Here is a 12,189-nt window from a genome sequence, read left to right as displayed (position 1 = left end):
GGCTGCAGACAAGGCCCCCCCATCACCAGGTGACCCCGCATTCTCAGCACCTCAGTCCCGGCAGTGAGTTGACTTGGCACCATTGCTTTGCCACCTTTGGGCAAGCCTGCCCATGCCCGGGCCTCAGCTCTTGAGCTAATACCTGCCTGGGGTTCCCAGGGAACTGCCATGAGGCAGATGCTTGCAGATATGTGGGATTTTCTCTGGCTCTGCCATTTGATCCACATGGGGATGGAATGACTCCCCCATCTCAGAGATGAGGCCAAGAAGCTCAGAAGGTGAACTGTTTTATCCACAGTTACCCAGCTGCAGGGCCAAAGAGCCAAATTTTTTATCCAGGACAGGTGATGCTGAACCCCAAGCCCTTCTCACCAGGCTGGGACGCTGCACTGCGTGGATGTTCCGTCTCCGTTGCTAGGGTAACCTCCCTCCCGGCCCAGCAGCCACCTCTCCTGGAGCGTGATTCTTGCACCTGACAGCATAATCTTCTGTGACATCTTAATCAGCACCCCGGCAACCGACAGAGCCGGGACACCAGCATCACACTCAGTGCTCCGGGAGCCAGCAGGGCCTGGAGGGCCCACCTCCTCCTCAGCCTTAACCCTTGCCTGCCCACCCCAACCCCTGGTGGAATGGGGGGATGGTGGTTGGTTTTGAAGTCAAACAGATATTGTTTCAGATTTCAGCTTTACCATGCCATGTTTCTAAACTTCTGTTTCCTAATCTGTACAGTGGGGATAATGATGCCAGTCCGGCTAGTGTACAAAATTGGATGAGGGCATTGCAAAAAGACGTGAATGGGCCACAACATCTAAAGGAACTGGGGCACCTGGGAGTTTTATTTCCATTATTTCACTTGGAGCCAGTGGCTTTCAGAGCGGGGGGCCAGTGGCACCACAGAGCTGCCTGTGAGTAGAAGGGGAGATGCATCTGTCCTGTTGTGGGTTAAATTGTGCTCCCCCCCTACCCTCCCCTGCCACAAAAGATATGTGAGAGTCCTAAACAGGGGCCTTATTTGGAAATGGAGTCTTTGCCGAAGTAATCAAATTCAGATAAGGTCCTATTGGAGTAGGTGGACCCTTCATCCAACATGACTGCTGTCCTTCAAGAAGACAGAAATGCGGAAACAGACACACAGAGGGATCGTCATGTGGGATGCACAAGGGAACACCATGAGAGACTGAGTCAGACACTGGAGTGAGCAGCTACAACCCAGGGAACCCCAAGGAATTGCTGGCCACCACCAAAGCCCAGAGAGGCAGGGCAAGCCTCTACCCAGGGTCCCAGAGGGAGACGGCCTTGCCAGTCTCTTGGTTTCAGACTTCCAGCCCTCAGATTGTGGGAAAACACATTACTGCTGTTTTCAGCCATACAATTTGTGGTACTTTCTTAGGACCACCTTAGGAAATGAATATGCATCCTAATAGGACAACTTCCATTCCAAGCCTCGTGTGGTGGGGCCAAAGAGCCCTTGCCCTGGAGTCACACAGACCCTAATGTGCAGTGGGGATCCCACCATGCTGAACGACTTGCCCCATTCTCCCAGAGCTATGGGACCACGATGCCCCCCTCACAGGTTGGATGGAAAGAGTGAACGAGGTCAGGGCACAGTGGCTCACGCCTGTAATCTCAACACTTTGGAAGGCCAAGATGCGTGGATCACTTGAGGTCAGGAGTTTGAGACCAGCCTGGCCAATATGGTGAAACCTCATCTCTACTAAAAATACAAAAATTAGCCAGGTGTGATGGTGCAGGCCTGTAGTCCCAGCTACTCGGGAGGCTGAGGCAGGAGAATCGCTTGAACCTGGGAGGTGGGGGTTGCAGTGAGCTGAGATCACACCACTGCACTCCAGCCTGGGTGACAGAGCAAGACTCCATCTCAAAATAAATAAATAAATAAATAAATAAATAAATAAATAAATAAATAAATAAATAAAAGTGAATGGCATCAAGTCAGTGAAGCACTGGCCCACTTGGCAAGATTGTTAATTATATGACATTATCACAATCGCTGATTTATTTTTCTTTTTGAGATGGAGTCTTGCTCTGTCGCCCAGGCTGTAGTGCAGTGGTGTGATCTCAACTCACTGCAACCTCCGCCTTTCTGGTTCAAGTGATTCTCCCGCCTCAGCCTCCTGAGTAGTTGGGACTACAGGTGTGTGCCACCATGCCCTGCTAATTTTTGTATTTTTAGTAGAGACAGGGTCTCACCATGTTAGCCAGGCTGGTCTCAATCTCCTGACCTCAGATGATCCGCCCCCCTTGGCTTCCCAAAGTGCTGAGATTACAGGCGTGAGCCACCGCACCCAGCCACAAGCACTGATTTTTTAAAAGCCCTCATTGGGAGGCCCTGAATGCCCCATCTTAGGGCCTTGCATTCAGCAGCAGTAGGCTGAGCGCCTCGAGGGTTCCTCTTTGAAGGCGGCAACCCCACCTAGGCCCCCACCCCACTAGGGTACAGCAGACCCTGGTGGATCCAGGAGGCGGGTGGCTTTGATGCGCCTTCATTTCCTCCTCTTCCTGCTCCATCTTCCTCCCTCTCTCTCCCTTTCATCCCGGCTCCCTCCCTAGGGGAGACCCAGCCCCTGGCTTGGGATTTCAGAGCAATTCTGTCCCGCCTTTGATATCTTTGCACATGTGGAGAGGGGGCAATCCCAGGGGGCTTTTCCTGCCAGGGAAAAAGGCAACAAAAATGTTTGTTTCCTTTCATTGTACTTTCACAAGCCTGCCTAGTCTTCCCTACAAAGGGGCAGCTTCCTCTTGGAGGAGACTCTTTCAGAGGCTAAAGTCCTCCCTTCTCTTCCAGTAGTTGAATGACCTTGGGTGAGTGACTATTCACCCCCATTATATTCTCCATCTGTCAGATGGAGACTGTGATGTAAACCCCATGTGGCTGGGAGGACTAACCAAGGTAATGTGTGTAAAGAGCCTGCCCCTAGTAGGTGTTTGGAAGCTTCATGGTGGTGATCATTATGCCATTAATTTTCTCCACCTTCCTCACACGCGAGAAGCAAACACCATTCAGGAGGACTCTTGCCATAGACCACAGACTCTTGTGCCTCTGTTTTCTCATCTATTGAATGGGTTCATAGTGCCTGGGTATCAGGGTTGCTGGACACATTCAATGAGATACTAACAGTGCCTCACACTGAGCCAGCATCACACCTCTGCTTTCCCTTCTCACCACCTGTCTTTGAATTGTGAAGGCAAAGCCTAAATGTCAGCCCAAATTTGCCTTTCAAGACAGAAACTCCACAACACCCCCCACCCCCACCACAGGCAACCGGGGGCTACCAAGATCACTGCCAGCCCCAGGAGAGTCCCAGGGAGGGTTTGCGTCTGCACCCAGAGTGCAGAACTGGCACTCCTGCTTAGGAAGTGGGGAGGGGCATGCTGGGCTTACTTCTGTTGTCTGGAAAGCTTGTAAAAAGGAAAATGAAGGCTTGAGCAGGCAGCTGCAACGACTATCATTACAGGGGAGATGGAGTCCATGGAAGCCCATAACGGCCCCCTGACCTCCTCTGACCAAAGGCTGAGTTGGTAGAAGGGTCAGAAGCAGGGTGGGTTGCCGGAGCCTTGGGGTCACTCACACCCTGCATACCCTGCACCCTCCACCGCCCTGCCTTTGTCCTTTCACCCGCACCTGCTTAGCCCCCTCCACTCAGCTTGGCCAAATCCCGACCCTTCCTCCAGGTCCACATCTCCAGGACCGCTCTTAGCTCAGTCTTTCTGAGGGAAACTGCCTGGCACCAGTCCGTGTTGAAGGTGTCAGCCTATTGGAACCTGCCCTCTCAGATAGGTAAGATCCAAGGATGTCAGCCGCAAGCTTCCAGTCCCTGGATGAGAACTTAGAGTAGGGCCAAGAGAGCTCTCTCAGGTATGTGAAAGAGCTGCTTAGCTGTGTGACCTCTGGGTTAGTGTGTTGACCTCTCTGGGCCTTGTCCTCCCACTTACAAAAAGACCTAAACATCACTTGGCCAGCTCATAGAGTCACTGAAAGGCTCAGATAAAATACAGGATGGGAAGTGGCTTTATCTTCTGGGGTGAATGATAAAAACCTGGAATTAAGGTTGACCCTGCTGCACTAACTTCACTCAAGAGCAGAAACCTTCTGGAAAGTCCACTCACCTTTTTTAGTCAGGAAAAAACAAAAACAAAACAAAACAAAAAAACAGTTCTGCAGGTTTCCTTGGTGCCAGGCACTGCACCACGCACTTCCCATGCGTTCTCTAGTTTATTCCTCACAACAATATAAGATGCATAGACTTATTAGGCCCATTTTACAGATGAGAAAACTGAGGCTATAGAGGCCATGAAGTTACAGTGCGTATGTGAGAGATTTATTCAGTCATTCAAAAATATTTATTGGGCCAGGTGCGGTGGCTCATGCCTGTAATCCCAGCACTTTGAGAGGTCAAGGCGGGAGGATCGCTTGAGCCCAGGAGTTTGAGACCAGCCCGGGCAACATAGCGAGACCCAGTCTCTTTTTAAAATTTTTTATTAATTATTTACTATGTGCTGGGCTCTGTGCTGACTACTGGGGAGACAGCCATGAGCAAAACATAGTACCTGTCCACATGCAGCTGAAGTTCTAATGGGGAGAGACAGATAAGCAACTAACCGGAGATAATAATAAAATGTTGGATGGCAATGCATACTCTGGAGAAAGTTAAAGCAGGATTTTGGAAAAGATTGCCTGGGTGGGGAGAGGGTTGTCTATTATTTTAGTGAAGGTGGTCAGGGAAGCATTCTCTGAGGACATACCCACTAAGCAGAAACCCTGAAGGGAGGGATCAGGAGGATATCTGTGGGAACAGCATGTCAGGCAGAGGGAACAGCCACACGGGAGTCCTGAGGCAGGAGTGTGCTTGGCATGTGGGTCTAACTGCAATCCAAGAGTGTGACTGTTGGATTGAGCCAGACATGGTGGTGGAGGTGGCAGGGAGCGGGAGACGCGGAGAAGGGAGGGCGGCTCCTGTGGAGACCTGAGGCCCAGGACTTCGGGACTGGGAGGAGGAAGAGGCCAAGGACCTACATCCCCAGATGCGCTGTGCTCTGCCGCTGCCTACACTGGGCGGGTGCTGGATCCTGACTCAGATTCTGAGTTAAGAGCTATTCAGTGGCCTGGTGGGGTAGAAAGAACACCTGCCTGGGGCCACAAGCCTGGGTGGGGACACAGTCTCCAGACATTGGCCAATCTCAGTCACTGGACCTCTCTGGCCCCTGGCTTTCTCGCCTGTAGGGCAGCACAGGAGTAACCACATTCCGGGGCTGTTGTGATAGCAAAAAGGACTTGCTGGGCACCTGGATTTTCAGATCACTGAGCCCTGAGTCTGTGCCCACACAGCTCCAAGAACTTTAGAAGTGTTCATGTTCATTGAATCCTCACCATAATGGCAAACCAAGGCCCAAAGAACGTCAGTAATTTGTCCAAGGCCACAAAGCTGAAAGGGGTGGAGGCAGGATTTGAACCCACGGAGCAAGCTCCAGAGACTCCTCTGTGTTCTAAGAGTGGATTCACCCTGTTCTCCCCACACCACCTTTGCCTCCTCTGTGCTCTTGGCTGCCCCACCCACCATCTGAACCGCTGTGCCTTACCTGGCAACTGCCCTCCAGGCTGGCTCAGGTTACTGAAGGCCCTGAGGGGTCTGTTTAAACAAGTGTGTCTGAGCAGGAAAGTCAAAGAGACAGGGACCCTCCGGGCGCTGAGGGGACCACCCCAGGGACTACAGCCTGAATCTGATAAGGCCGGATCTATTTTCACTTAATTGGACTGTGGCCAAGGGTCCAGCATTTGATCAGATAGGGGGTCTCCCCAGGGATGGAATCTTCCATCAGATGGGGTGGTCCTACACCCTGGCTGGGACAGGAGAAGCTAGAGGGGGTTGGGAGAACCCTAGACTGGGGAGGGTCTGTCAGGAGAATAATTCTCTCTCCTCCACCAGAAAACCCATGGAGGGAAACGTGGCCTTCCTGGAAAGACGGGGCCACTGGATGACAGACGCTGCCACATCTTCCTAGGGGATGCTCAGCCCACCTTCCACTCCCACAGCCTGGCTCTGGACACTGGCGAGGCAGCAAGCGGCCGTGGGAGGTGCCTTGGGCAGGGGCAGGCTGCCTTGTGGGGACAGCCACTGGGCTTGGAGGCCACACAGATCGTTCTGTGTGACACCAAGCATGTTGCCTGACCTTTCTGGGCCTCAGCTTCCTTTTCAGTGGAGGAAGGGGTAGCTAGACACATCTTCAAGTGCAAAGGAGATTTAGGCCAGCCTCAGGGGCTCCCACCTGTAATCCCAGCACTTAGGGAGGCCAAGGCGGGAGAATCGCTTGAGCCCAGGAGTCTGCGACCAGCCTGGGCAACATAGTGAGACCCAGGCTCTACCGAACACTTTTAAAAATTAGCCAGGTATGGTGGTTCGAGCCTGTGGTTCCAGCTACTCAGGAGGCTGAGGTGTGAGGGTCGCTTGAGTCCAAGAGGTTGAGGATGCAGTGAGCTGAGACTGTGCCACTGCACTCCAGCCTGGCCAGCAGAGTGAGACCCTGTCTGGAAAAAAAAAAAAGGAAATTTAAACACAGGAGAATAAGCTATCGAAGAGGGGTGACTTCAGCTTTCTTTTTAAAATGTCATTCAAGAAACCTGGGACCAACACTCCAATGGATTTTCCCCACCCCTTACCCCCAGGCTCTGCCCTCAGGGCTTACCCACCACCCGGGTGCAGCTGCCCATATGTATGGGGTGCTCTGGGTTAGGAGCCCAGCCTGGTTGATGAAGGGTTGACTGCCTGGTAGTCAGCCATTCATCCCCCTCTGAGGTCCCCTCTTTATGTCAGGCTTTGTACTGGTCTCAGGGACCCATATGGGCTCACTCTGAGGAGCCACCCCATGGCCACACACAGGGATTGGCACTGGGGCAGCGAGAAGCAGCCTTCCCTGCCTTTCCTCATCAGGAAGTCCACAGCAGGGAGTCTCCGAAGTGGGACTCATCCCTGAAAATCCTGAGCGCCAGGAGATGTCTTGTTTTATGCTCATTTTTGCTCGTATAAACTGTTTAACTCCAGTTTCTCCTGCGTAACCTAGGGATAAAAATAGAGTTGCTATGAAGATGAAGTAAATGAAGACATGCTGAGAACTCAGAACATGCTTGGCAACAGTAATTGTTTCATACGTGCTATTATTAACAAGTAATAGTCTTTCCCATCCTGGTATTCGGCTCCTTGATTTTCCAGTCTCCTCGGACTCAGATCCTCCTCACACAACTTCAAGGAGGAAGACAGAATGGGGCTTAGCAGGTCCATTACACGGATGCAGCAACTGGGATCTGGGGATGGTCACTTCCTCAGGTCAGAGGTGGAGGCTGGCACCCCTACCCCCTCCCGCAGAGCCCAGTGGGGTGAGGTGGAGGGTGAGGCTTCTCAGGGAATCACTGTCCCGCCCCTTCTGCGTGCCCAGGGGACCTGCGAACACTCTAGACCTGGGGGGCCCAGGAAGTTCGAACCTCCCTGACCTTCGCGGTACAGGGAAAACCAAAGTCTGAGACATTTGCAGCCCCCAGGGCCAACCCACCTCATGCAGAGGCTAGAAGGCCTACAACCAGAGCCCCCTCCAGCCCGTGGTATACAGGAAACCACGCAATGGCGCCCATGGGTTCCAGTCCTGGTGGTCCCTATGCACAGCTGCGCTGCCAGGACCTCGCCGCTTCAACTCCCGGGGTGTCCACTTTCTCATCTGAAAAGTGGGGTGCTCACCTCTGGACTGTCATGAGAATTAACTTTGGTGGTGCATGTGAAGCACCTAGCAAGTAAGAGGAGCACGTAGTCAAAGTAGGTTTTCTCCAGGCGCCCCCTGCTCCAAGAACTGAACTCGGGCCCCTCCTCCCACACCAGGGAGCAGAAGAGATGCTCTCTGAACCTACGGGGCCAGAGTGCTGCAGGGTGCCCCACACTTTGCAGCCTTTTGCACCCCAGTCCTCACGAATGGGCATGGCCCTCTGCGAGGTCGCGAAGGTACAGGCCACATGGCACAGGTGGCTTCTGCTTAGAGAGGCTGCGGAATGCCCCAGGTATCTTGACCTTCCTGGGGACGGGGAAGGATAAGCACCAAGTGGGGGTTGGAAAACCTGCACTTAGTATCAGTTCTGCCAGTTTCTGGCTCAGAGACCTCCGGGAAAATGACTCCTGTTTGGGCCTCAGTGTCCCTTTCTATGGAGGATGGATGTTGCGCCAAATGTCTAGTTTCTTGCAACCCCTGTGTTTTTTTTTGTTTTGTTTTGTTTTGTTTTGTTCTCCTGGGCCTAAAGGAAGGCCTGCGGAGGAGTGAGCATGAACATCCCGCCCCTCCCCTCCCCTCCCCAGTCCCTCAGCTTGGTCTCAGCTGTGTCAGTGACCCTGGCTCAGAAAAGTGCAAGGAACAAAAAGGGTCACACAGCACCCACACCCCACCCCGGGGTGGGGAAGGACTGCCCTATTCTCCATAGCAAACCCAGGTTGGGGTGGGGGCTGTGGTGAGCAAGAGGCGGTGGCTGGAGGAAAGAGGCAAGGGAGGAAGAACCTTGTCCAGGTCTCACCGAGGTCACAGGGACCCTGGGTCATTCGTTCTCCACCTCCCCAACTTTCTCCACTGAAATGCAAACTCAGTGGACCCTCACCTTCCTCCCTTCATACTCAGCGAGCACTGATTGAGCACTTACTGCATGCGGGAGGCTTCCCAGTCACCGTCTCCTCTGGACCTCTGTTCTCTACCCAGAAAGGCCCTCCGGTAAGGTGAACACCCCTCCATCTTACTCAAGGGCGAGGAAAGTCAGGCCCAAAGATACAGGGCGTAGGCCTGCTGCTGCCTATCCTGGGCCGGCTGAGGTCTGGGCGGTAAGCCCAAGAGGGAAGAGGGCAGAGACTCTAGGTGGCCGGGGCTGTGGCTCTTCCAGCCCTGAAGACAGCGAGCCAGCAGCCAAAAGGGAACGTGCTGGGGTCCAGCCTGGGTGCCCTGAGCTGTGCCAGCTGCCCCTCCAGAAAACAGACGCTGCCTGCTGCCTCCAGCGGTGGGCTGCCTGTGGGTTCCCGGTGACCCTTTCCCCCTCCTCGAGATGCTCTGCATTGCGCCGCTCGCACACTCCAGTTCCCATCCTCGTGTTCTAGGACGGTAGGGATGAATCACTATAGGCTGGCTCTTTCTAGCTCAGCCCGGCCTGCTGCGGCCTGGGCCACTGCTCCTGGGTCCTCAGGGCTGCCTGGGGGAACGTAGTGCATTGTGCAGCGCGCGGTCCAGATGTGAAAAGGGAGGCGCGGAGATAAGCTGCCGGCAGGAGTTCCCTCTCCTGCCTGGGCCGACCCGGCGCTTTACTGCTTCTCACGAAGGTGCGCCGGCTGCTCCAGAAATCGCAGACTGCCTCCAGGAAGAACTTGCTGGAGTCACAGCAGCTTCTCAGCGACTTGACAGCAGTGATTCAGACTTAAACTTGGGCGGAGGGGCGGGGGAGGAGAAAGAGATTTCCAGAGAAAATGACTGAGCGGTAGGGAGGGGAAGAGAGACCGAGCCACGCGCCTCGAGAAGCAGTGCAGAGAGTGGAAGAGACAGAGGCTGCGAGACCTACCCACAGAGACCAAGAGAGACGCTCGGAGGGGAGACCGCCTTAGGCGCAGAGATTCAGAGGCAGACAGACAGGCAGACAGAAGGATACAGGAAAGGAATGTCGCCGAAAGGCAGGGACGAACCTGAGTCCTAGAAAAATAAGAGACTCCTCCCACCCACCAGGCTGTCCGCGGGCCGCCTTGTCACAGAAAGGCAGCTCCCCAGCCCCGCAGAGTCCCGACAGCTGCCCCCGCGAAGGTGGGGCGAGGGGCGGCTTTTCCGGGGGAAACTCTCTCCCTGGACGCCCCTCTTTTCCAGCCTCAGCTCTGGTCTTTCTCGGCATCCCCAGCTTGCCTTCAGTTTCACTCAATATCTGGGTCTCTCAGAGGAGTCGGGAGGTCGCCGTGTCCACGGAAGGACCCTCCCCAACCCTCTGTGGCTCTGCGCCTCTTGGGCCGGGGCATCTCTGTCTTCCGGAGTCTCTTGATCATTGCTCCTGCCCGTCCTCGCCCATTTCAAAGTCGACAAACAGAGGCTTAGAAAAATTGGCCCTCCACCCTCGGCTGGTTACCTGGCTCGCAGCCCTGGGTCTGTTTTCTTCTCAGAGACACCTGAGATCCTCGACATTTCCTAAATCCATGGAAAACCTCGACAGTGTTCAGGACTCCCAAAGAAGGTGGTGAGCGGGAGGGGGAGGAGCATAAGAGAAAAGTAGTGAGTACGGGCCCAAAGACCCATTTCGTGGATTGGGGGAGGGACGGGGAGGCTGTTCCACAAAAATACTGCGAGCATCCTATGGTATTTTTTTTTTTTTTTTTTTTTGAGATAGGGTCTTGCTTTGTCACCTAGGCTGGAGCAGTGGAGCGATCGCGGCTCACTGCAGCCTTGACCTCCTGGGCTCAAAAGATCCTCCCGCTTCAGCCTCCCCAGTAGCCGGGACCACTGGCGCGCGCCACCACTCCTGGCCTTTATTTTATTTTATTTATTATTATTATTTTTTTTTGGTACAGGCGAGGTCCCTCTATTTTGCCCAAGCTGGTATTGAACTCCTGGGCTCAAGCGATCTTCCCGACTTTCAAAGTACTGGGATTACAGGCGTAAGCCATCGTCCCTACTCGCTATATTTTAATGCATTTCCTCTTTTGAAAGCGCCCCGAGAGAGGCTGCACCCAGGAATGAAGGGACTGGATTCCAGGCGTTCAGACCCACCTGCGAACAGATCCTGATGCCACTACTAACTAGCTGTGTGACCCTGAGCAAGACACTTAACCTCTCTGATTCTGTTCTTTCATCTGAGGGGGAGCGGGGGGAAATCTGACAATAATACCTACCTCCCAGAGTACAGAGTAGAGAGGATTATAAAGAGATAAAGTTTGTGAAACCTCTGACAAGGGGCCTGACACCCAACTCAATATAAGTCAGTTATCTTCCTCGCATTCCCTCCCACCCCCTGCCGGAACTGAGATGGGGCCCACGGCGGGCTGCGCAGGGCAGAGCTGGAGGGGAGAAGGGCCAGCCTTCCTCCGCCGGGGGTGGGCAGAGCCAGAATGGAAGACGTTTGGTCGACCCTGGAGCCTCGGGGTCTGCCTGACATCTCCGGGCTTAAATAACCGTGCGCCTTTGTTATTCGTCGGCAGCAAAGTGGTTCGTTACGCCTGATTGGTCTAATTGCTTTGAAATGGGATATATTATCTATAATTATAGAGCTCTAGGAGAGCCGGCCGGCCTCTCCTTTCATCTTCCCAAGTGCACCCTCACGTCGCGATCACATTAATTTGGGCCATTTGAAAGGGGGGGGGGGAGGTTGGGGCTCTCTTCTCCTGCTGATCCTGGCCCTGCTCACCCCCTTCCAAATTTAAAGACACAAGGAAGCCCGGGCCTGGGACGGTAGGGAGAGCAGACAGTGGGGGAAGTGGGGGATGGGGGCAGAAGCCGGGAGTGGGGCTTGTCAATTTCGCCCTGGCGCCGGGTGAAATCCACTCCACGCGGACTGTACCACCCCACAAGTTGCACCCACTTTGAGGAGGATTTAGCAAGAAGGAGGAAACATTTTCACAAAGAGTTTGTATTTTGACTTCGCTGTTAAAAGGAGGTACCAAAACTCCTGAAAAGCGCAAGTTCTGCCCAGGTCTCCGGCAAGCAGAACGCTGTTTTTCTCCAGGTCTGTGTCGTGGATCTTCAACCAGTAGCTGAAGACTCCCTGGAGTGCTCAGGGCTCGGAGTTTTTCTCTGGAAAGCTGTGAAGTCCTCCCGAAGTTAGTGACTCCCAGACAGTTTGCTGAACCTGACTCCCAGCCCCTCACTTCTAGGCGACAGAGGCCAAAAGAGTGGAGATGGCTGGGTCGGGAGGCCCCCTTCGCAGATTGGGAGACCCCGTGACAGTGCTTTCTGTCTGCCCGTCAACCCCCACCCCCTCCCCGGGACCCCGGGACAAAATACCTCCTCTCTCTCCCCCTCCGTCGCCCTCCTGGCGATTGGTGAATTCCCACCAAAATAAATCGTTCCGGGTAATCGGTTTTCATAGCACATTCATTCTATTAAAGAGGACTGTTTGGGGCTCGCTAATTGCCGGGGGATCCCACTGAGCTGCACATTTTAAAAAATGCACGCGGGATTCCTGGGCCG

At 54.0% G+C, this 12,189-nt stretch overlaps 1 long non-coding RNA gene across 1 annotated transcript; it reads left to right on the top strand.

Moving 5' to 3' along the window:
* The first annotated feature begins 210 nt into the window (after window positions 1-210).
* Window positions 211-7,197, top strand: LOC109026558 (uncharacterized). The gene is made up of 4 exons (XR_002005569.4): window positions 211-908; window positions 2,810-2,911; window positions 3,694-3,877; window positions 7,078-7,197. It is a non-coding gene; the product is annotated as an uncharacterized lncRNA (long non-coding RNA).
* Window positions 7,198-12,189: the final 4,992 nt, after the last annotated feature.

The sequence above is a fragment of the Gorilla gorilla genome, chromosome 3 (genome assembly GCF_029281585.2).
Source record: "Gorilla gorilla gorilla isolate KB3781 chromosome 3, NHGRI_mGorGor1-v2.1_pri, whole genome shotgun sequence".
NCBI classification, from domain to species: domain Eukaryota; kingdom Metazoa; phylum Chordata; class Mammalia; order Primates; family Hominidae; genus Gorilla; species Gorilla gorilla.
This window is presented reverse-complemented; position numbering and strand designations above follow the sequence as displayed.